The sequence below is a fragment of the Podarcis bocagei genome, assembly GCF_964188305.1.
Source record: "Podarcis bocagei genome assembly, chromosome: 8".
Lineage (NCBI taxonomy): Eukaryota > Metazoa > Chordata > Lepidosauria > Squamata > Lacertidae > Podarcis > Podarcis bocagei.
In genome coordinates, this window is record NC_138133.1 from 48,625,554 (window position 1) to 48,648,160 (window position 22,607).

At 42.7% G+C, this 22,607-nt stretch overlaps 1 long non-coding RNA gene across 1 annotated transcript in view; it reads right to left on the reverse strand.

Annotated features, from left to right (window-relative positions):
- Nucleotides 1-3,110: 3,110 nt before the first annotated feature.
- Nucleotides 3,111-22,607, reverse strand: part of LOC308594120 — a 77,986-nt gene continuing 58,489 nt past the window's right edge. Inside the window, exon 2 of the long non-coding RNA XR_014011341.1 lies at nucleotides 3,111-3,288. This is a non-coding gene — a long non-coding RNA (uncharacterized lncRNA). The remainder of the gene's footprint in view (nucleotides 3,289-22,607) is intronic.

Consider the following 22,607-nt stretch of genomic DNA (forward strand, 5'->3'; position numbering starts at 1 on the left):
TGGGGATGCATCTGTGTTGGCAGCCTGGTCTGCATTTTGCATCCTCCACGCTCTAGGCATTGCCTTGGCAGCTCGTGCACACACACACACACGCACACACACACATTTGGGTGGAGAATATGGAGAGAAAATTCTGTGGAATGGCTCTCCTTTTCTAAGAGGAAGAGAAAGGGGATATTTCAGAATTTTTATGAGAAAAACGTTGTCTGAGAAATATCAGCTCAGGTCTGGTCTGATCCAGCAGGGCTCTTCTTATGTTCTTAAAATACTGCTGACACCATTTGAATTGTTCCTGATGTGCCTCAGAGATGCAAATACAGCTGCAGCACAAGCTACAGAGTCAAGAGTGCCTGGCAGTCCATAAAATCTATTTTCACCCCACAGATCACCTGTTTATTCTGTGAGCATAGAGCCACCTCATGACACCTTTCAGGTGACCCCTGTGTTGTGCTGCAAGAACAAACACTGATTGAGGTGGATCCTTGTTCAGTTTTCACTATTTGCTTGGCCCCTGGCAGGTGAGTCACACAATGTTCCCCTTCATGGCTGGCTGCAATGCTGAAGGCATCGCAGGATTTTGTGACCTTATGCAGAAGGTGCTGAGCTGAAAGCACCCACCCCTGCCTCCTTTAGCACTTTGGTTGCTTCCAGTTGCCAACGCTTTATTCAGTGTGATTCTAGAAAATGGTGTGGCATAGCTATCAGTCTTTTGAAATGACTCCTAGGAGAAAAATGCATTTTAAAAATAGTTCCATGTTCCACTGAACATGTACCACTTGAGAAACAGACTAGTATCAACACCTGCCCCTCGACAATCAGTTGTTCGCTATTTTCTTCCTCCTGTGCTAGTTACTTCTCACCTCCTTAATCAAATTGGCATAAATAGGTCAGGAATCCTATGCGTGGGTTTTATTCGGTAACACCTCTTTATCTGTTAATATGTCCCCAATCCTACCCAATCTTTTTTTACTTTTCCAAGCATCCTGCTCTCATCTCATAATCACTCTTGTTTGATGGTTGCCACTGTGACCCTGATTATAATACTTCTCTGGTGAAAGACATTTGGTTTCGTTTTAAGCAAAATCACAGATTAAGTGAATTTAGGGGATCTGCCTTGAGTTGTCCAGATGGCAGATTTCAGGGGTCTATCCCGAGCACTATAGAACACAACGAGGAAAGCACAGCAATTGCTGCAGGGAGAGGCAGACACTTCCTGTTGTTAGTTTTCTCCAAGGGCATTTCTGCACTCCATGTTAGAAGAGCCAGTCATGCTGGCTTCATAATATGCATTTGCCTGGCCTGATCTTTTTCAAATGCGCAAGATGCCCCAAACCTCCACAGACTTCCGTCTCATTGCAGTGGCAGGGAGAAAGTCTTCTTCCCCTTTGTACCCCAGGCAGTCTTCCTTCTCTCAATGGTGGTGGTGGCATCAGGACACCACCAAAGGGGGGAAAGAATTTCTCATCATCACCCTTCCCAACACCATGCTGTTGCCACCGAGAGCAGGAAGCCTGCAAGTTCAGATCTTGCTGCAGCTTCTTGTCTTCCTCTTCCCAGTGTGGGCAATGAGGTGGGCCTTTCCACGCCCTCTCCTAATAAGCAGAACCTGGCCAGAACATAAAGAACCACAGCATGTATGCTGGGGCATGCCTCTCTCCTCCTTCTCCCATGCTACATTATCATCAGGGCAGGATGTTTGTTGTTTTGCTGCCCCTCTATCCTGCTGCCTGGGGCATATGCTCCCTCTTGACCTGTCAGGCCATGGGATTCCTTCCCCACCCTGAAAGTCCCTCTTGGGGTATTTATTGATAATGCCCATGCCAATACCCCCCCTTGGCATAATCTGCTGCACAGTCCAGAGCAATTGCCCTGTATTTGGGTGAAATCTTCAGCCCTTTGGATCTCTTGCTGTCCTTCATTTAAATGCCATTAAATCTGACATCATCTTAGTTATAAAACTCCATTTTGGGGAATCTGACTCATCTAGAAGAGAAAAGAGGTTTTTCTCCATTTTAAAAAATGCTATTATCTTCCCTGATTGCTCTGAGGGTGCCAAGTGGCATTTGGTTTAATTTGATTGTAATATGAAGCAGCCAACTGGGTCTCACTTCTTCTTCTTCTAACTCCCTCTCTGTGCATATTATCTCCCTACCACAGAACAGGTATGTGATTTCTTCTCTCTCATCCATAGTAAGACATGGTGGTTTTATGTAACCACAAATATCAATGCAAATGTGGAAAGAGGGCTCTTAGTATGTGAGGAGCCACCAGCCCAGCAGTCTAGCCTGTTGCCTCATTCTCCCATTCCCACCTCAACACCCCACCCGACATATAACAAGATGATGGAGTGTTCTGCAGCAAGTCTCTTTTGTGAGCTAATCCATTTCATGGTGCATTCCCCTCTGCAAATGACTAATTTTAGTGGCCACAATCTGGTACTCACACAAAATAAAATGAGAGAGAGAGAGAGAGAGGGTTCCAGGGATTGATTAGTTGATCTTGCTGCTGGCAGGCTTGACTTATACTGTTGCTCTGCGTGTATTCACAGCATCAGGCAGAGCTTCAGCTGTTCCAGCTTTGTTTCTCCCTCTCCTCTCCATTCCCTTTACCCTGAAGCATCAGCACTGATTGCAACGGCTGATTGACTTGGCCAGCAGTGTGAAATATAAAATAACAAAATCTACAGTCTGGCTAGTTGTGTGGATAACAGGCAGCAGCACCAGCTATCTCTCCTGCCTGTGGCTGTGTCAGCTGAGCCATCCGCACACTCCATTTTGTGTGTGTGCGTGTTTGTACTTGAGTGCTTGTGCTGTAAATTTGCAGGGAAGTCAGGATTGGGACCCAGCAGGCCTGGTAATTTGCCAGCATTCCTGTTGGGCTAGCAGAATAGCGGTAAAATAAAAAAAGCACATTGACCCAATTTCTTGAATTAAATATACAGTACTAGCAGTGACAATGAAAGCTGCTCAAGTGTTTGCTCTGTGAATGATTTCCCCTCTGTTTCAAATTGGGCAGTAGAGGACAATGTATTGCAAATGAGCAACTGAAGAACATTGTGTGAGCCTTCCATTAGGTGTAATGGGGTTTGTTCACCAGACTCCCACAGAGTATCACATTTCCAGATTTTATTATTAGTATCTTCGGGGGGGGGGATATTTTTCTGTCCTCTTGTCATTTCATTACTGAGCTTTCCGATCCATGGTCAATTCTTGAAGAACATGTGAGGTCTCTGCAGACTGGAGGCAGGCAAATGTTTTCCCCATCTTGACATCAATATCCGGAAAGGTCCTAGAACAGATAATTAAATGGTTGGTTACAAGCTTGGTGGATCAGGGGAATGCTGTGGATATAGTGTATCATGATTTCAACAAGACTTTGACAAAGTCCCCCATAATAGTATTTCAGAGGAGCAGGTAAGATGTGGGCTGGATGACGTAACTGTTAGGTGGATTTGTAGCTGGTTGATGGACCAAACCCAAGAGTACTCACTAATGGTTCCTCATCAACCTGAAAAAAGTGACAAGTGGGGTGCTGCAGGGTTCTGTTGTGGACCCATTGTTGTTCAGTGTCTTTATAAATGACTTGGGTGAAGGAATTGAGGAGATGTTCATCAAATTTGCAGAAGGCACCAAACTGAGAGGGGTAGTTAGTGCCGCAGAAGACAGAATCATGACCTTAACATGTTGGAGAACTGGCCCAAACTAACAAAATGAATTTCAATAGGGACAAATGTAAGGTTCTTCACTTACTGTACACAGGAAAAAACAGCAACACAAGTATAAGATAGAGAATGCCTGGCTTGCCAGTAGTACGTGTTAAGAGAATCTAAGGGTCTCAGTAGACCACAAACTTAGTACCAGTTAAGTGTGATGCAGCAACAAAACAAAACAAAACAACGACCACACAAAACACTGTATGAACCTGGCTCTGGCTGTCAGGCTCCTCCTCTTCCTCAGTGTTGCCTTTATGGAACTAAACAGGGAGGAAGATGAGAACTAATCCAGAATTAGTTGGCTCCACTCTTGCTGCATCTGCTATTGACCTCCCTACCTTCCGCCATAACAGTTGCTGTGAGCATCCTTTTCCCTTGCTCCTTTGTGAAGTCAACTTCCAAGGCCATCTGCCTCACCACTGTGGGAGAGAATGCTGGAAGAGACAGAACTTTGGTATGATTCAAAACTTTGATATGAATTCTTGTTTTATTGGATGTCTGAATTGAATCACTGAGAAGTGAGGGCATTCAGTTAGACCAGCCTTCCCTTACCTGTGGTCCTCCACATGCTGCTGAACTCCAGCTCCCATCATGGCTGACTTTTGTCTATGGTGGCTGGGACTCTTGGGAGCATTTAGAGGGCACCAGATTGGGGAATGCCGGTTTAGGCAAGGTAAAGTTTGCAATGGATATTTTCTGGGGAAAGCTTATCAGTTTTTATTTAATATAAACATATATGATACACATTGTTGTTATGTTATTATTATTTTTAATAGAATGTCTCATTAATTCAGCTTGTCTTATGAATCTACAAGAGCAGACCTGTATGAAAGACACCAGATGGCTGAAATAAATTGTTAAGGGAAATCAATAACTCGGCTCGTGACACATCAATACTTGGGAGGAGATGCATTCTGAATTACAGACTGAAGGGACTATTAAAAAATGTCACCTGATCCCAATTTGAAATAACATTTCAATGCTGCTGTTATTTAGCAAGAAACGTGCTAATTGTCAAGAGCTTTTTTCTCTCTCTCTTTAAGTATCTGATATTTTCCCCTAAGAAAATTAACGTCATCCTTAACCTGTGACCCTCTCAGTATTTGCTGGACTACATTTCCCACCCCCCTGGCCATTAAGCTGGGTGGGGTTCATGAGAGTGGAGTCCAACAATGCCTAGAGGGTCACAGGTTCCCCACCCTTGACATGGACTGAGTAGAATGAAGAAGTACTGTGGTAACTGTGTCCTCCTCATGCTGACCAGGACATATCAGTGAGGTGGGTGCTTGGGAAGGTATGAGATGGAAGAGTTGGTGGGGAAGGCATCTCCCTTTCAAACTGCAAACAGAAATAAGTGGGGCACGAAGTTAGGGATGCCATATTTCAAACAGTGAAATTCAAGTCAGAAAAGTTGTTGATCCAAAATCTACACTTCCAACATGGGTTGCTATACGTTCAGATTTTCTTGGACATTACAGAGATTTCCGCCCGGACATTGCTTCCGACTGCAGTATTCTGGATATGTCCAGGAAATTCGGGATGTATGGCAACCCTAAAGTGCTCAGTGGTGGACCTTGGGGTCTCACATTTCAGCAGCTCCTTGTGGGATGCCAGATTTTGGCACACCCAACCCCCACTTCTTGCTTTCAATTCTACATCATAGTTGTGGCACCCCCGAGGCTCCATGCCAGTGCAACCAAACCAGTTGTGCTTTCTCCCCTAAATCCGCCTCTGAAGTACTATAGTCGCTTGAACACCTAGGCCCAGGATTCAAGCCACTACACTCTTTGGCTATGAAGCGAAAGTCCACACCTGCCACACTTGTCTCACTGCCACCACACACAGGTGCATTCTTTTAGAATTTGTGGCATATAATATCATGTATCATTTGGCCCTAAGTCTAAATGCTGGCATTGCATGCATAACCTTTCCCTAGCTTATCATAAACAAATAAGATAGCACTTATTTCCTTTTCTTTTATAACCATGCAAACACTCCCCTTGACACTTTTAAATTAAAAATGTGCTACAGATTTTTTTTATTTTTTATTTTTCAGCCATTTCTTCAGTGTGTGAGAGTAAAAGAAACTCTTCCTGCAATATATTTTCCCCATACTGTATTTGGGAAGGGAGAATTGCCCTCACTACTCTTAACCATCCAAAGTGGCCAAGGGATTCCCCCCCCCACCACCACCTTGGTTTCGAAACTTTAAACAAAAGCGCCACACAACTCATGTGCAAGGCTCTCAGCACAGCTTCCCAGCTGGAAGGAGCACTTTGGGAATGATAAGAATGTAAGAACATAATGCCCATTTGTCCAGCATCCTGTTCTCACAGTGGTCAACCAGATGCCTGTGGAAAGTTTACAAGCAAAACCTGAGCACAACAGTGCTCTCCCCAGCTGTCATTCCTAGAAACAGCTTCTGAGAGTGGAGAGAGAACATTGCCACCATGCCTAGTAGCCATGCTTAGCCTTATCCTCCACAAATCTGATTACTCCTCTTTTCAAGGCTTCCAGGTTGGTGACCTCCACTTCCTCTTCTGGGAGGAAACTCCACAATTTGACTATGCATTGTGTGAGGAAGTACTTTCTTTTGCCTACTCTAAATCTTCCAATATTCAGCTCCATTGGATGCCCCCAAGTCCTAGTATGAAAGAGGGAGAGAAACGTCTCTCAGTCTACTTTCTCTGTGTACCATACGTAATTGTATACACTTCTTTCATGTCCCCTCTTTCTCGCGTTTTCTCTAAACGAAAAAGCCCCAATACCCGGTCATATCGCATCATGTTGCTCTTCACAAAGTTTGGTCAGCAGTGCAATATTTACCCCACAGGCTTCCTTCCAGCCATACTTCCTCATGAGACTCAATAGGGAAGCAGCAACAACCCTCAGTACTTGGGAGAGAATTCTCTCCCCCCACCTTGAGAAACAGCAGGAAATTGTCACGGCTTTGTTTTGGTTTCTGGCAGGGGTTTTTTTTGGCGGGGGATGCGGGGCGGGGCAGTGCTTTTTACCCCATTGTATTTTAAATGGGCTTTCTGAAATCCACTTATATTTTAATTAATACCTGCAAATGAAAAAGGGACAGGGGCCAAGGATTCCACCCCCCTATGCTGAGGGCAAATTCTCAGGATCATTGCAGCATGTGCATCTACCACCATTAGTTGAATTCCACCTCTGGCCTGCTACTGCCAGCTACTGCTCACACAGGTAGCCTGATTCAAAACATTTTACTTTCACGAGTCATTAAGCTCAATGAGACTTATTTGTGGGCAAATGCGAACAAATATTGAGGACTTGGCATGGTTCCACAAGGTACTCCAAAAAACCTGGAACCAGTGAAAGGGGTGGTGGATGATAAATGCTGATGCCTGCTAAAGACACGTGGGAGTACATTTCCTCATGGCTGCTGTTGGCTGAAATGGTTGTGAGAATCAGCCCTGATTGAGGTGACGAGTCTAGCAGTATCTTTCCCTGAAGAGCTTTGTTTCATGCTGAGCTTGTGGATGGTTTTGGATAATTTGTCTTTCAGTTCCACTTTGGCAAAGCGAAAACGATGGTGGAACTCTGGCCAGTTTAGGGTTGGTGGAAGCCAACAGCAGGTTCCTTGGGGGCTTCTTGTCTGGCTGCCAGAATCCAAGATTGCAAGATGTTTCTAGGATGCTGGGTTTTGTGCTTTCTGGTTCTGGTGTCCGATACTTTTGATGAAGCTGCTTGTTCAAGGACCACCTGCTGGTTCTGTTACAGCCACCACCTGTTCATGGGCTTCTCCCTTTCCTCCCATCTGTATAACTCTGACCGAAGAGGAACTATAACCAAGACTTCCAACGCATTCGAAGCCAAACTTGATAGCACAGCAGAGTCAAATGATGCCAAGAATATGACTGGCTTCATTTTCTTGTAAACACCCCCCACACACACACACTGCTTCATAGTTTCAGACGTGGACTTGATATATATTCTGGAAAGCATACCCTATCGAGAAAGATATTTCTGGCAAGAAATTCTCACATAAAACTTATTTATATATAGCCAGAAGAATACTGGGAAAATGCAAGTCATGGCTCATGTTTTTAAATGAGTTTGCTCCAGTCATGTTCCCACCCCTTTCGCAATTTGTATTTGCCTCCCTGAATATTCATGCCAACCAATTTGGGTGCTATATAACGTTTATGAAAAGTGGGCTTCAGAAGCACAGTCTGAATATTTTGTGCCAGCCAGGTTGAGTTAATGCATCGAGTTCGGAAATGGAAAGGGTGTCATGTGGCATGCCTGATCTCAAGCAACAGGGGAAATGCAATGGGGAATATCAAATTTACATTGGGAACCATTTGTTGTCCAACCACAGGGCTGTACAGAACTACAGAAAACAGTGGAGTAACAAAATGGCGAGAATAATTTCTGACCAGTTTTATTTTCTAGCTGTTCTTTTTGTAGAGGGGGAAACCGAGTAAATGTTACAATTCATGCTCAAAATTCTGTATCGTCTCATGAAGGAATGAATCACACTGAAGACATGGACCAGAGTTCTTACATGCAGTTACAGCTTATAGATATCAAAAAGGAGGCCCACATTTGCAGTTACAAACGTTTTCAATTCCTTTACAGTGCTGAATGCTTCCAATTTTATACTTCCTTACTGACATTTTGAAAACGCATGCTTGGGTGATGCCAGGAAAAAGGCGAATGCAAACAAATGCATCTTTGTGATGTTGGAGGGGTCACATATGAGCGCAAGGCATGTGAACTGCAAGAATGACATATCTCATACATCCAATGCCTTTCTAACATAATAAAGACACACATTTATAGCCATTTCCCTGCATGCATTTCCCAAAGTTAGGAAACCTAATGCTGTAAGCATCTGACCCCTGTAGAGCTCTTAATGGGAGATGTCCTTGATATATGCATGCTATTGACATTAAGAAAACAGTTTGTAAAAGCTCTCTCACACAATGGCTACTGCTGGAACAGTCTTTAATTTTTTCCCCTTTTTACTGTTTGAATAACAATACACTTTCGTTCATGAGTATTAAAAGAGAACGTGGGCTGCATTGCAAAGGTAGCAACTCTTAACTGTGCACAAAACTAGCAACCGATGATATCATTCACAGTGCAGGGAAGAGTTATTTAATGTACCAGTCTCAAGGGGCAGTGGTTTCCTCAAAGACTAGTTTGTCAGGAAGCGGTGGCCAAAACTGCTTCACGTCTTACTTTATATTCCGTCTTGAGAGGGTCATCTACCATAATCAGACACTAGTTTATAGCTGATGGCAGTCAACAGAGACTGAGCTGAACCTTTGCTCTCTTTTAATAATCAACTTGCATACCAATTTGAAATATCTCACTGGAACCAGTCCAGGTTAAGAACTGTTAAGTCTCACTGCAATCCTGATAATACTTTCTGGGAAATCAGCCATTCTGAACTCAATGGGATTTGCTTCTAAGTAAACATATTTAGTGTTGGGCTGTAGAAGAGCTTGTACAAAGCTTACACAAGGGCTGAATTGTGCCCTCAGCTTTTGTGTACGGAAATGATGAATGACAGAATTGTTGAGCTGAACTTGGAAAGTTGCTGATGGCCTTCCCACCCAGCTCCTTCCACTGAGGCAGACAGAGGCTGAATACCACTGTAAAGGAAAATCATTCACCCGACAAGTGAGTGCACTTGGTAGAGTAATAGCTGGGAGAGACTTGAATGCTCTGTGTGTATGGAAGGTCAAACTAGATGATCTCAACATTCCTTTGAGACCTCAGAATCAATGAATTGTTGGTATGACGATAAGGTGAAAGCTGGTTAGCAACCTTTCCGACTCTGTTCAACAGATAACACATAAGCATCTGCTGGAAAGGGCACAAGAGGAGCAGGCAGAAAAGATTAAGCTTTGGGTCAAAGTGGAAGATTCCCATAAGGTTTCGTCTCTATAGGAAGTAGAAGGTCAAGTGGCAGAACCTTGGGGAAATAACTGTCAAGAATCCTGGCTTTAATATGCCCAGGGAGTTTGTGGCACATACTTTTTGTTTCCTCAAAGTTGAGAAAAGTCATATTTCCTGAATCAGGCAATTGTGTTAGGAAAATGAGTCCAGCGTGACAAGAAAATGACAGTGGTACACTAGAAATCATTCCTCATTAAGGTTTCTTTTCAATATCAACCTAAGGACTACCAGGTTGAGGGATGTATTATATCCTGAGTAGGCAACATAACCTAGTTTAATTCTATCTTCTCCACCTACCCAGGGAATCCTGGTTATGTCTACTCAGAGTCAAACCTTGCTGATTCCACTGAACCGTGACAGAGGACAGTAACATTGCCTATGAAGCTTTGTGGTTTTGTACAGATCTGAATCTGTGATGCCTCCATCAAATTTCAGCAAAACACAACAGTGGGCCTTGGTGCTCAACTCTGCTTCTCACATGAGCATGGGCTGCTGTATAATGACTCTGTGGAGTCGACGTCCTGCCAAAACATGCACAACGCTGGAGACAGCTGTGAACCGGATTTAGGTTTCTCCTGGAATTCCATTATGAATAATCTATTACGTATTATTTTAATAATTTAGTATGTGTTGTTCAGGCCTTAAATGTGTATCCTGTACCTCTTACAATCAGAAATACAATGCAGACTGAAATAATAATAGTAATAATAGTAACAACAACAACAACAACAACAACAACAACAACAACAACTTTGCCACAAGATCCCAGAGTAGCTCTCAGCAATGTAAAATACAATGTTAAAAACTTCATAGCAAATTAAAATCACAACTGGAGTGAGTATTGAAAATATACATCTCAAGGCCAGGGTATAAAAATAGACATGAACAGTGTCACTTTCTGGTTGGTGTGATGGAACTTGTAATTCCAGTCTCCTCATTGGTAAGAAATGATGTTCTGTTGAGCTGCCGGAGCACCTTGTGGGCACAGGGGCAGCAGCGGAGGAAGCCGTTCCGGCACCTGGGGCAGCACGCACTGCCCCTAGGGGTGGGGCACACCACGGAGCCTCCGGAGTCTGCCTGCCTCCTCCCACTCAGCCGCCCTACAACTGGGGGGAGACAGTGGGTGGACCGTTTGCTCAGCTCGGAGCCTGCGTGCGTCAAAACCACGCATCTCTCCCAGGAGAGACGCATAGCCCTGGGATGCTGCAGGCCCCGCGGTGAGTGCCACCCAGCATTTTGTCACCTTCCCTCACCCAGGACACCCGGGACGACCCGCACCCACTGCACCCCCTGTCCTCCAAACCTGCACAGGGGAAAGAGGAGGTAGCAGTGGTAAAAATGGTAGCAGACACTACGACTGCACTGCTCTATCCCTTGCAACATCTCGACAGTTAATCTAATATTCCTTTTCTGAGTTCAAACTGACAGGGTGGAAACTGTGATACTTTTGTAGCGGCTCATACAAAAACCAAACACAAACAAGAGATCAGGGCACATGGAGAGGATCTGGAGCAGAACACCTTCAATAGGGTAGTATAACAAGTGACTATGATACAAAAAGAATACAGTCAAATGCCGATTGATTCATTTTCATGCACCACAGGCTCAGAAAACACAGATTGCTGATGTTGAATGCCAATAACTGACAGCAAAAGAATAGTAAGAACGATGACATGAGGCTCAACAAGAAACTGGTAAGGTGGTCAGTGTCCATGAATTGAGAGACAGGTTGTTAACCATAGTGCTGCATGCAGCCGCAGCAGTTAAGAGCGCAGGCAATGACAGTTGTATTTTGAGGTTTGCATTTACAGCAGGCAGCCTACGGAGTGACAAAAGGTCCACTGTATTATTTCTTTATTTTTATTTCTTTATTAATTTTTTAAATTAATTTTCACATTTAAACATTTTCATCATATGCACCATAGCAAACAAATACAATTAAAAAAATAGAAAATAAAACATTTTCACACCTTATTAAATCCATATTTTGGAATTACTCAGATCCCTTAACTTCCCTCCATTCCCTCCCCTGGTTCTTTTATCTTATCTTGTATTGTAAAGGTAAAGGTAATGGGACCCCTGATAGTTAAGTCCAGTCGCGGATGACTCTGGGGTTGCGGTGCTCATCTCGCTTTACTGGCTGAGGGAGCCAGCATTTTGTCCGCAGACAGCTTCTGGGTCATGTGGCCAGCATGACTAAGCCGCTTCTGGCGAACCAGAGGAGCCAGAAACGCTGTTTACCTTCCCCCTGGAGCAGTACTATTTATCTACTTGCACTTTGACATGCTTTTGAACTGCTAGGTTGGCAGGAGCAGGGACCGAGCAATGGGAGCTCACCCCGTCGCAGGGATTCGAACCACCAACCTTCTGACCGGCAAGCCAGAGACTCTGTGGTTTAGACCACAGCGCCACCCGTGTCCCATCTTGTATTGTACATGTCTATAATTTCCTTATCCTTAATTATTTCCTATTTTGAACATTGTCCTTAATATTGCAAGTTTTTTTAAAAAAACCTGCTATTGTATTAACTTCTTTACAATGCTTTTGTATACATGCAATAAACATTTTCCATTTTTTAATATATATTTGTTGTCTTCTTGATTTCTTAGTCTTCCAGTTAATTTAGCCATTTCAGCATATTCCATTAATTTAAGTTGCCAATCTTCTTTAGTTGGGACTTGTTCTTCTTTCCAGTGTTAAGCTATCAATGTCTGTGTAGCTGTTGTTGCGTATGTAAACAGATTTATGTATTCTTTCGGTATAACCATTCCAGTTATATCTATTACCTATTACTATATTATTTCTTTAGGCACGTATACCACCTGTTAGAGACAATTTGGCACATGCCCAAATTGTCACCAGAAGGTAAAGCAGAAGAAATGTTTGAAACTGCAGCCAAGTATGGTGAAAAACACATTGTAGCCTGCAAGCTAAAAGTAATACGTGGTCAGCAGACACACTCTGGATGTGAGTCTGAGAAGCTATGGGTTTAATTGGTCCCCAAAGCACTCACAAAACAACCCCCCACCCATATTGGTTATACTAAAGACTCCAGGCAAGCAGTAGCACTCAAAGAGCATTCTATCATATTGGGGTTGGGTGGTAGTGGTGGTTTGTTTGTTTGTTTGTTTGGCTATTGAAATGGGAAACTATTATCAAATTTCCAGTGCACATCAACTCAATTAGGAGTTCATATCTTCCTCACTCTTTTTGTCCCACCCTCACTTTTTGTAATTGCCGCCTCACTAATGTTAGTCAGTATCTCCCAACTGAATTTATTGAAGTTATATAAATTGCTTCTAACAACTTTTCTTATTTTGTTTGTGTATCATTGTATTATCTGTGCATTCTTAAGCCTAGCATATGCAGAATATATTTCATGAGGAAATGTATAAAATACTTGTACAGTGGTACCTCGGGTTACATACGTTTCAGATTACATACGCTTCAGGTTACAGACTCCGCTATCTTTGCTTCAGGATGAGAACAGAAATCGTGCAGCGGCGGCACAGCAGCAGCAGGAGGCCCCATTAGCTAAAGTGGTGCTTCAGGTTAAGAACAGTTTCAGGTTAAGAATGGACCTCCGGAACAAATTAAGTATTTAACCCAAGGTGCCACTGTATACTGTAATTTCTCTTTTTTTAAAAAAAGTAAGCTTACAATAATTATGTATACAATAAAACCCTCATATAACTAAAAACATAGATCACTGGCTAACTGCACTGAATTAAGCTGCAAAGGTACAATGTGCTAGGCATGATTATCAATGCAAAACATCTTTTGATGTTTAACAGACCACTGTATTTTAATATTTTGTTGGAAGCCACCCAGAGTGGCTGGGGAAACCCAGCCAGATGGGCGGGGTATAAACAAATTATTATTATTATTATTATTATTATTATTATTATTATTATGAAGAAGAAGAATCTTGTTTCCTCCCAGTGGCTAGTACTGTGGACAAACGCCAGCTCCCTTGGCCTGAAGCAAGATGAGCATTGCAACCCCATAGTCGCCTTTGACTGAACTTAGCGGTCCAGGGGTCCTTTACCTTTACGAAAGGAGTGCACTGTATTTCCACTTTTGCCTACTAAATGAACTATTAAAAATGAAACAATATAAAGTAAGAAACAAAAATGGGGACAAGTGTCTTCTTCAGATCGTTGTTAACTTTCATCTCTTCTGGTGTCTTCAGAATTTCTCTTTACCTAATTTTTAGCTTCCTCTGCATTGGACTGCTCGTGTTTACACTCATTTAGGCAAGTCGTTTACCTCCTGTTCTACATACCAGTTGACAGATGTATCTTTTTCATTTCAGATGCTGTTTAAGCCTTGGGCACTGCTTACTGGAGAGATTTATTCAGCTCTGGGATCCAACTACTGGAAAAGTACTTTGTATTCAATATTTGCCACTTGTTCCGTACATCAAGTTTCCACACACCCTTAAGCTTGCAGAGGCACAGCAGAGCTACTGTGAGCTTTGTTTGTATTTTAGCTGATTTTGAATTTTGCATGCAGATCTGCAGAATGGATTCTGCCGTATTTCATTAGGCTTTCAAGTGCTTCTGCCATAGCAACACGAATCACCTATAGAGAGTTTGCATACATCCAATCTCACTCTTAAACACTGGTATTATGCACTTTATTCTCCCCCGCTTTATTTCCTCCATGGCTTTGCAGACTGTTAGCAGCAAAGAAGTGGTGAAATGTTTGCTGTACCTTCCATTCTCTGGCACCGCCGCCGCCTGCCCCAGCTCTGTTAAATTATTGATTCATGAGACCCATTCATTCAGACACCAGTAAAAGCATTGTAAGACGAACCCCTCTTTCTAGTCTTTTGGCTGAGCTAAATAAGCTTGTGAACAAACTGGACCACCCTTTATACAGCTTCCACTGAATTCTGAAGAGCAACCTCTTTACCCTGGCTTTTAACACTTGTTGGGTACATTTTTAGGACCAATCTTATTCTTGTGATTGAGAATTGTTTTAAACTGTTTTATTGTTGTAATCTGCCCTGGGACATTAGGGTAAAGGATGAGTAACATTGATACTAATAATACTAATATTGGACTAATAATATTGAATGCACAGTTAGCATATAAACTCAGGGAAAAACCAGAATTGTCCTGTAATTTGGGTATGTCTTTCTTCCAATATCAGTGTTGGGTGGCTGTGAGTTTGCATGGAAGAATGGTGATGGAGACAGGTGCTTTCTCCCTCTGGTCATTTCCCTGTCCAAAATCATCTGAAATCTGCTTTGGTGTTCTGTTTTTCGCCTCAGGCCAACTACAGCATCTTGGAGGACACTTTTGAGGGGAGAAACAACTATAGGAGGAAAGTCTGTACAGCCTCTTCCCTATTCTTCTGTTCACCTTTGCATTCTGCCAATACTGCTTTTGAATGTTGGAAGAAGAAAAAATACATGGTACTTAAATGGCATGTCTAATTTACTATGTCCACAGTTGGCTGATAAGAGGTAACCAGCTATCATATCTTATTTCTCTGTGTAAGCTACACTGACAATCAATAAAGATGGGTTGCTGGGAGGTAACGCAGAAGCAGATGTGCTCCATGTAGACCCGGCGATGAAACGGAGTGGTGTAGCAGTCAGAATGTTAGGCTAAGACCTGTCAGGCTGGAGTTCTAGTCCCCATTCAGCCATGACCTCACTGGGTGAACTTTGACCAGTCACTCTCTCATCCTAACCCACTTCATGGGGCTGTTATGAGGATAAAATGGGTAGAGGGAGAACCATGTGACCACTTTGAGCTACTTGGAGGGAAAGGTGGGAATACTGAGGGTGATGCTCCTGGAATATATTTTTGTTCCCATTGGTAACTATGTTGTACATTGGACATGTGACATAGAAGATATGTGATGGGACCTTCCGATATTAAAAGCATCAGTGGGGAAGGAAATCCAGTTGGCTCTGGAGAGTGATGCTAGGAAAGAGTGTGTTTAAGTCTTTATGCCCCTCCCATTACTATTGTTCTCTCAAAAGCTGCCATTTGGCCCCATGAGTAAAAAACAAAAATCAGAAATGATATGGTACCTATCTCCCCTGCCCCCCAGCAAGGCTAATAATAGCTTCAAGGTGGGTGGCAATTTTAGTTGGAGACATGACATTGGTGAAGGATTAAACACCCCCTTCCCTAGCCTTTTTCTTACATTAGATTGAGTGACTGATCTTCCACATCACATCTGTCTTGGCTTTTACATAAAAGCAACTCAAGTCCATTTAGGGCCCAGCCACACTTCTGTTTGACCCAGCTGCTTTGCCCCACCCAAGAAAACCTGCAGTTTAGCACTGAATCAGAGAAAATGGCAATTGGGTTTTCTGTGAATTGCTGTTTGTTCTGATTTATCACAGAAGAGTGGGTTTTTCAGGGGAAAGCGGCAGGACAAGAGCAAAGCCACTTGGACCCATACATAGAAATCACAGGACAAGCAGAAAACTGCTCAGATGCAAGCTTTCTTGGTATGGGACAAGCAGAAGTGTGGGTGATCCCTTATTTCAATGGGTCGGACTTCTGATCATGACTAATGTGGAATATCACTCTTTGTGCCCAAGTATTCAAAATTATCTGGTTTCTGCAGAATTCTGTTGTCAGTCTGCATTGCAGGCTGCTGCTGCTGCTCAGCCCATTCCAGATCATCCATTTTCTTCTAAAACATACCATTAATTCTCAGACCAACCCAAGATCCCCAAGGAGGCAGTGGCTGCTGTGGCATTCTTTATTTCATTTATGAACCACTTCCTAGAAACGTCTCCAAGCTTAGCTTCTCTAAAGACTTGGCAGGTAAAGATGGGAGAACTGAAGCTTCCTAAAAGCTTTGTCCATCAAGGGTAGATGGAGAGCAAAGGGCAAAGGTGGTGTTCCTCTGAATAGCTGGATCTTGAACTGTTTGGCAAGCCAATTAATATTTCTTTGGTCCGCCCCCCCCCTTGGTTGATTTGCTAAAGTAAAAATATACTGCATACTTTCAAAAGTGCTGTGGCTTCTTATTCAAGTTTTAGAGGCACGTAGCTACATGAAGAACATTCATGCAGATTAAGTGCTCTTTGGAGTATTAGAAACCATTTAATCTGTATAAATATGCTTTAGGGTTGTTCAGTTTCTCGGTTTTTACAACACCTTGAGAAGGAGCTGCAACGGATAGGGAGTTGCGCAAAGCATTTATTTAAAGAAAGATATACAATCAGCAGCAAACTTAGTTTCCCAGTAGCTAACGTCAGAGCAGTAGCTTCTTTTCCTATGTTTTTTGTATTTCATTTGTTCTCTATTAAGGTCGGCAACAAACCTGATTTCATATTATATACGCCATTAGATTCAAAATTCAGTTTTATAACTGTTGATTCTGATGATAAGCTTGAGCTATGCTTTAAGTACTGAACAGTTTTACTTTGAAAATCAATGTGCCAGTAAGGATTTACACTTTTAAACAGCCAATTGTAAACAGTACTTATTTCCTAATCTACCCAAATACCTTTGCTTAATACATCACAAAGGGCTACCTTTCAGATTTCCATTGAATCTAATTTCATTTTTAATGGAGCTGAAAGAAATAATGTGTGACACTGTACCAAGAGCATAATATTGGAATGTCAACTATTTTGCTTTTGGGGCTTACATCGCCATTTAGTCTAATAACTCCTTACACTATAGTTTAATTATTTCCAAAAATAGAGAGCGCAAGCTTGTATTGAGGAGCATTCCCAGAGGACAGCTTACATACCCTGAGAGGAATCCATGCTCTAAATTTAACAAATGTAGCTGTGTGTCAGAGTATAACAAGCTTTGTCCAAGGATTTAATCTAAAACATTTCAGTTGCCATTTGCAACAAATAACGAGAACAAAATTATGTGTGCCACTTCTGATATAACACTTCACTATGGTTTCTGGACCTATTTCCATGGGAGCAGAGTCATACAGATGTTTCATCTGAATGAACAATCACATTCTTATAAAACAAATATTCTGGAGCCCAGTTTCAGTTCAAGAGATGGATCACAATAAAATTACAAGGAAGACCCATTCAGATGAAATATTGCTTTGTATGCAGCAAAGGGGATCATCTAAGATCCGACTCATGAATGAACACTTTTTTATCTTATTTTTAAGAATGCAACATTAATCCTATGCATCTGCTCAGACTACTCTGTTTTATTTACTAGGAATATGTTACCATGTCATCTGTTGTCATTAACATTATCATCATCACAATCATATATTGTTTCTAGGAGCTTCAGGAAGAACTGAACCATCTATATACACTATTGATCAGTTCGGAAGTAAGTCCCATTCAATCAATGGGGTTTACTTCCAGGTATTGGGTGAAGGTGTTCATTAATTTTGTGTGTTCATTAATTTCAATTAGGATGTGTTATAAAAGTGCAGCATATATTTTCAGCCTTATACTTTTCATACATATTTCATACATATTTGGGCAGGCATCATGGCATGAAAATCCAGCATACTGAAGATTTGGGGCTATCCATCCTATTACCAGACACACTAAGTTCTGTTCATGACCTGCCATATTCTGTCAGGATTCCACCCCCCGCATCTCATCCTCTCTCTACCCCTGGCTAGTCACTGCTTCTGTATTGCTTAAATCTAACATTGACAATGTGTCGATGGGAGGATAGGCATGGAAGGAAAAGCTGCAGCAGGAGAACTGTTATTAAGAAGCTGATGGGAACAGAGGAGGACTAATCAAGAGGAGGACTATTGTAGAGAGAGAAACAGTGAGAGTTCTTGGGAATGGGACAAGATGAAGGGTGGTTAGCAGCACACATCTCAGGATTTTGAGAAAGCTCTGGCAATGTTGTTGTAAGAGGAGGAGAAGGAAGAAGGAGAAGGAGAAGAAGGAGGTGGTGGTGGAGGAGGAGGAGGAGGAGGAGGAGGAGAAGAAGAAGAAGAAGAAGAAGAAGAAGAAGAAGAAGAAGAAGAAGAGATGGAGCAAGTCTGTAATTTACACCTTTCTAAAGATTCCAGTGTATAATTTTTAGGCTCAGAAGTAGCAATTAAGTTCCAAAAGGCCAATGGTTTCAGAAGATCATTGCTTTCCTGAACATGTGAACATTTGTCCTTTAGGCCTCTTGAAACTGAACTCAGTGGTGGAGTGGGAAGATGGATGTCTGGCCCACCAATTACTCTTTGAGTTCATCTGAGAAGGTGCAAAGTCAGTTGCTCTACACACTATAAGCAAATCTGTCAACCATAATTTAATAACATATAGTGTTAATTATTACCAAAATGGGGGGGGGGGTTCCCCAAGATATATAGGACTTAAATGCAGTTGTTTGTTTCCCAATATATAATAATTATATCAGTAATTATCACACAGTGCCCTCTGCTATTAATATTATATTTCAGTGGCTGCTTAAAGAGAGCTCTGCACACACCACAGAACATGCTGCCATAGAAAGGGAGGGCAACGTTTGCTACTGTCATTTGAAATGACAATTAGACCTATTCTGTGAGACAAAGGCTTTATTCATGACTGACCTATACCCTGTATATGCTCAGTTTTCCCCTATAATTTTTAAATTTGATGCTGCGTAGAATACATTGCTGGTGCCTCAAATTCATCAAAATGGTTTTAATTGTTGTGTAATAGGGAATTTACCAATACGTTGTCAAGATGAAGGGAACAGGGAACAAACATAACATAAATCCACAAAAAAGCATTTGGGGATGAAACCAGATCCAGACAGGGCATGCGCGGAAGAAAGTCATGGTAATTGTTAGGGGAATCACCATCACTGAGCACTTCTAGTAAATGCATATGAAAAAAACTGGACACTTCCTTGCAAAAGCTGATGGGAATAAGAAACAGCTGGGGGGGAGCTGGTGTGAGAAAAAGCATTTTCTGTAAGTATTGCTGCTACATAGATGTCATCAGCTCTCGAGGCTGCATATCTGCAACTATTCCTGGTGCTTTAGCAAGGGCTTGGACAAGGTCATGCAGATGTGCCTTTTGGAGCAGCAGATAATTTAATTGTCCACAGTTATTCTGGCAGGAAAGGCTCCTCTGCCATGGGGATGGTGTTCTGCTCACCCTAAGAACAAAAAGGGAAATGCAATTAAAGAGTCCTGTATCCACCTCTACCTTTGTCCCTTTCCCAGACTTCTGCTGGGAGTGGGTGGAGAGAATCACATGAGAAACCCCCTTTCCTACAACAGTTTCATTGTTCTAGATCAGGCACCCCCAACCTGCGGCCCTCCAGATGTTTTGGCCTACAACTCCCATGATCCCTAGCTTACAGGACCAGTGGTCAGGGATGATGGGAACTGTAGTTCAAAACATCTGGAGGGCCGAAGGTTGGGGATGCATGTTCTAGATGTTCTGTTCTCTTCCAGCTCCTAAGTCTCCTGAAGACCCCACCTGCCTGTCATCTTCCCAGGTTTTCAGAGGTAGCCCAACTCCTTACACAGCTGTAATTGGTGGGCTGAGAAGAGGCAGCTCTGGTCAATCACCAATGTATCTGACCTATCAGAACGTGCCTACCCATGAATGCTATCATAAAACAACACAAGTGGGGTGATCATGCTGGACAAGATGAGATAGGTGCTTACAGGTAGCAAAAGGTTGGAGGAGGTACATAGCAAACATTTCCAGGTCAGATGTGTATGGTGTGAGACCGATTGAGCCACAACACATTCTTCCTGCTTTGGAGTAGGAGTCTTGTTATGTCCAAGGCAAATGAGTCTTAGTCTGTGCCAGTGATAAAAACAGCATTTCCCCCATAGGAAGGTAACTACAAGGCCTCCAGTCAATCTGAGGCTGTTTCCATTGTCCCCTGAAGTATGTGTGCATCAGACATTTATTCAGCTCAGAGGACATTTACTTTGCAATTAGACTGAGGATCATCTTGCCCGGCTCTGCAAAAGAGAAGTAAAGATTTCTCCTCCTTCGCATCTGGTCCTGTCTTTCTGAACCTTAGCTGTCAGGAACGCAACTACAAGGGTCCTTAAGAGGAAATACACGTCTGCCCATTTTAATCTTATTCCTCTCGCCCTTAATTTCCTTTGTTCACAGTGGATAAATAAAAAGATTAATTATTGCACATTCCTGAAGCACCGCTTGGCTCTAAATTAGATCAGGTTGGGAGTTTTGCCTCATTACAGCACTTCTCCCAAGCTGCCAGCAAGACTTTCGCCTCTGTCACTTATCCGCTGGATGTGCCGCAAGTCCTTACAATTAAACTGTAAATCCCACATGATCATCCTTCAAGCAGAAGGAGCAGTCTGTCCATCTGAGTTTTCTTTTTAAGGGTTGGGGGGAATGGATATAATTTTGTCAAAATAAATAAGCTTTGCTTCAAAACAAAGATTGGCAGCCCAATCCTTGGCACGTTTGCTCAGAATGAAGTCCATCTGTGTTCAGTGGCACCTACGCTCTTGTAAGTGTGCTCAGCAGGACTGCTTTCTTAAACTGAGAGCAAGCTTTGTCTGAAATCTGCAGCACAAAACATGGCAGGAGGGATTGTTCTGATCAGAAATTAAAGCTGGCTTTAAAGTTTACTGGATTGGTCTTTCTTGAGTTTCAGGAACTCCTTCTAGCGAGAATATTTTTGGGGGCTTTTTGGAGAAGCATGTTCTTCTTTTTCTTCTTCTGTGGTAAGGAAAGTGGTCCAGTGAAAAATGACTTGACCCCTAACAGCTATGTAGAGCAGAGGTGAAGGAGCTATAGCCCTCCAAATGTTGCTGCACTGTGACTTCTATAACCCCTGGCCATTGGCTATGCTGGCTAGGGCTGATGGGATTTGGACTCCAACAACAACATCTTGAAGGCCACAGGCCATCTCTGCTGCATAGAATCACAGTCTGCACAAACAGTTACATAAGAGGAAGTCAACTCCACTCAAAGTCTTTGGTGTCTCATGGAAACAGAACATCAGTCACACACACACACACACACACACACACACACACACACACACATCTCACACATTCTTTTCCATCTCCTTCCACTTTATTTGTAAGTTCTAGCAGATTTGCAAAGCTAATCAAATGTTAATTGGCTTGTCTGGTACAAAGCTGTTATGTCAATCAGCTCTTGCAGTGCTTATCTTTATCTTACTGCTAATAACTTTTAACTAGGAAATCTCAACAAATAAATATATACTTTGTGGTACTTTTGATGACATAATCAGAACAACACCAATACAAGCTTGCAGAAGAAGATGAAAAAGCATTAGAAAGTAGATCTTGGCAGTGACTTTTTCAGGAGGTACTTAAGGGTTGGACACAGGTGGCGCTGTGGGTAAATCCTCAGCGCCTAGGGCTTGCCGATCGCTTGGTCGGCGGTTCGAATCCCCGCAGTGGGGTGAGCTCCCGTCTGCGGTCCCAGCTCCTGCCCACCTAGCAGTTCAAAAGCACCCCTAAGTGCAAGTAGATAAATAGGTACCGCTTTCTAGCGGGAAGGTAAACGGCGTTTCCGTGTGCTGCGCTGGTGCCGGCTCGCCAGAGCAGCTTCGTCACGCTGGCCACGGGACCCGGAAGTGTCTCCAGAGAGCGCTGGCCCCCGGCCTCTTAAGTGAGATGGGCGCACAACCCTAGAGTCGGACACGACTGGCCCGTACGGGCAGGGATACCTTTACCTTACCTTTACTTAAGGGTATGCAGTACTGGCACATCCTTTTTTGTTGTTAAAAAGTGAAGCTCTCTCTAACAACTTTATGTTGAGAAGTGGCACCTATTTTTCTGGGAAAACAGCACTGGATCTTGGAATGGTTTGGCCTGCAGCCTTGGATATGGAGTTAAAGTCAATCTAATTACTGCTTGGTTAAGATTTTGCCTGAATTATAGGGCTGCTTCATATGTTAAAAAATCAGCTAGTGTGTAGAAATTACTGTGCAAATTGTGTTGGATGAACTTGCATTTTTGTTGCTGTTTCTACATGTGTGTGATGCTGGGAAACTACAGACTGCTGTGGCTACCTAATGTGAAT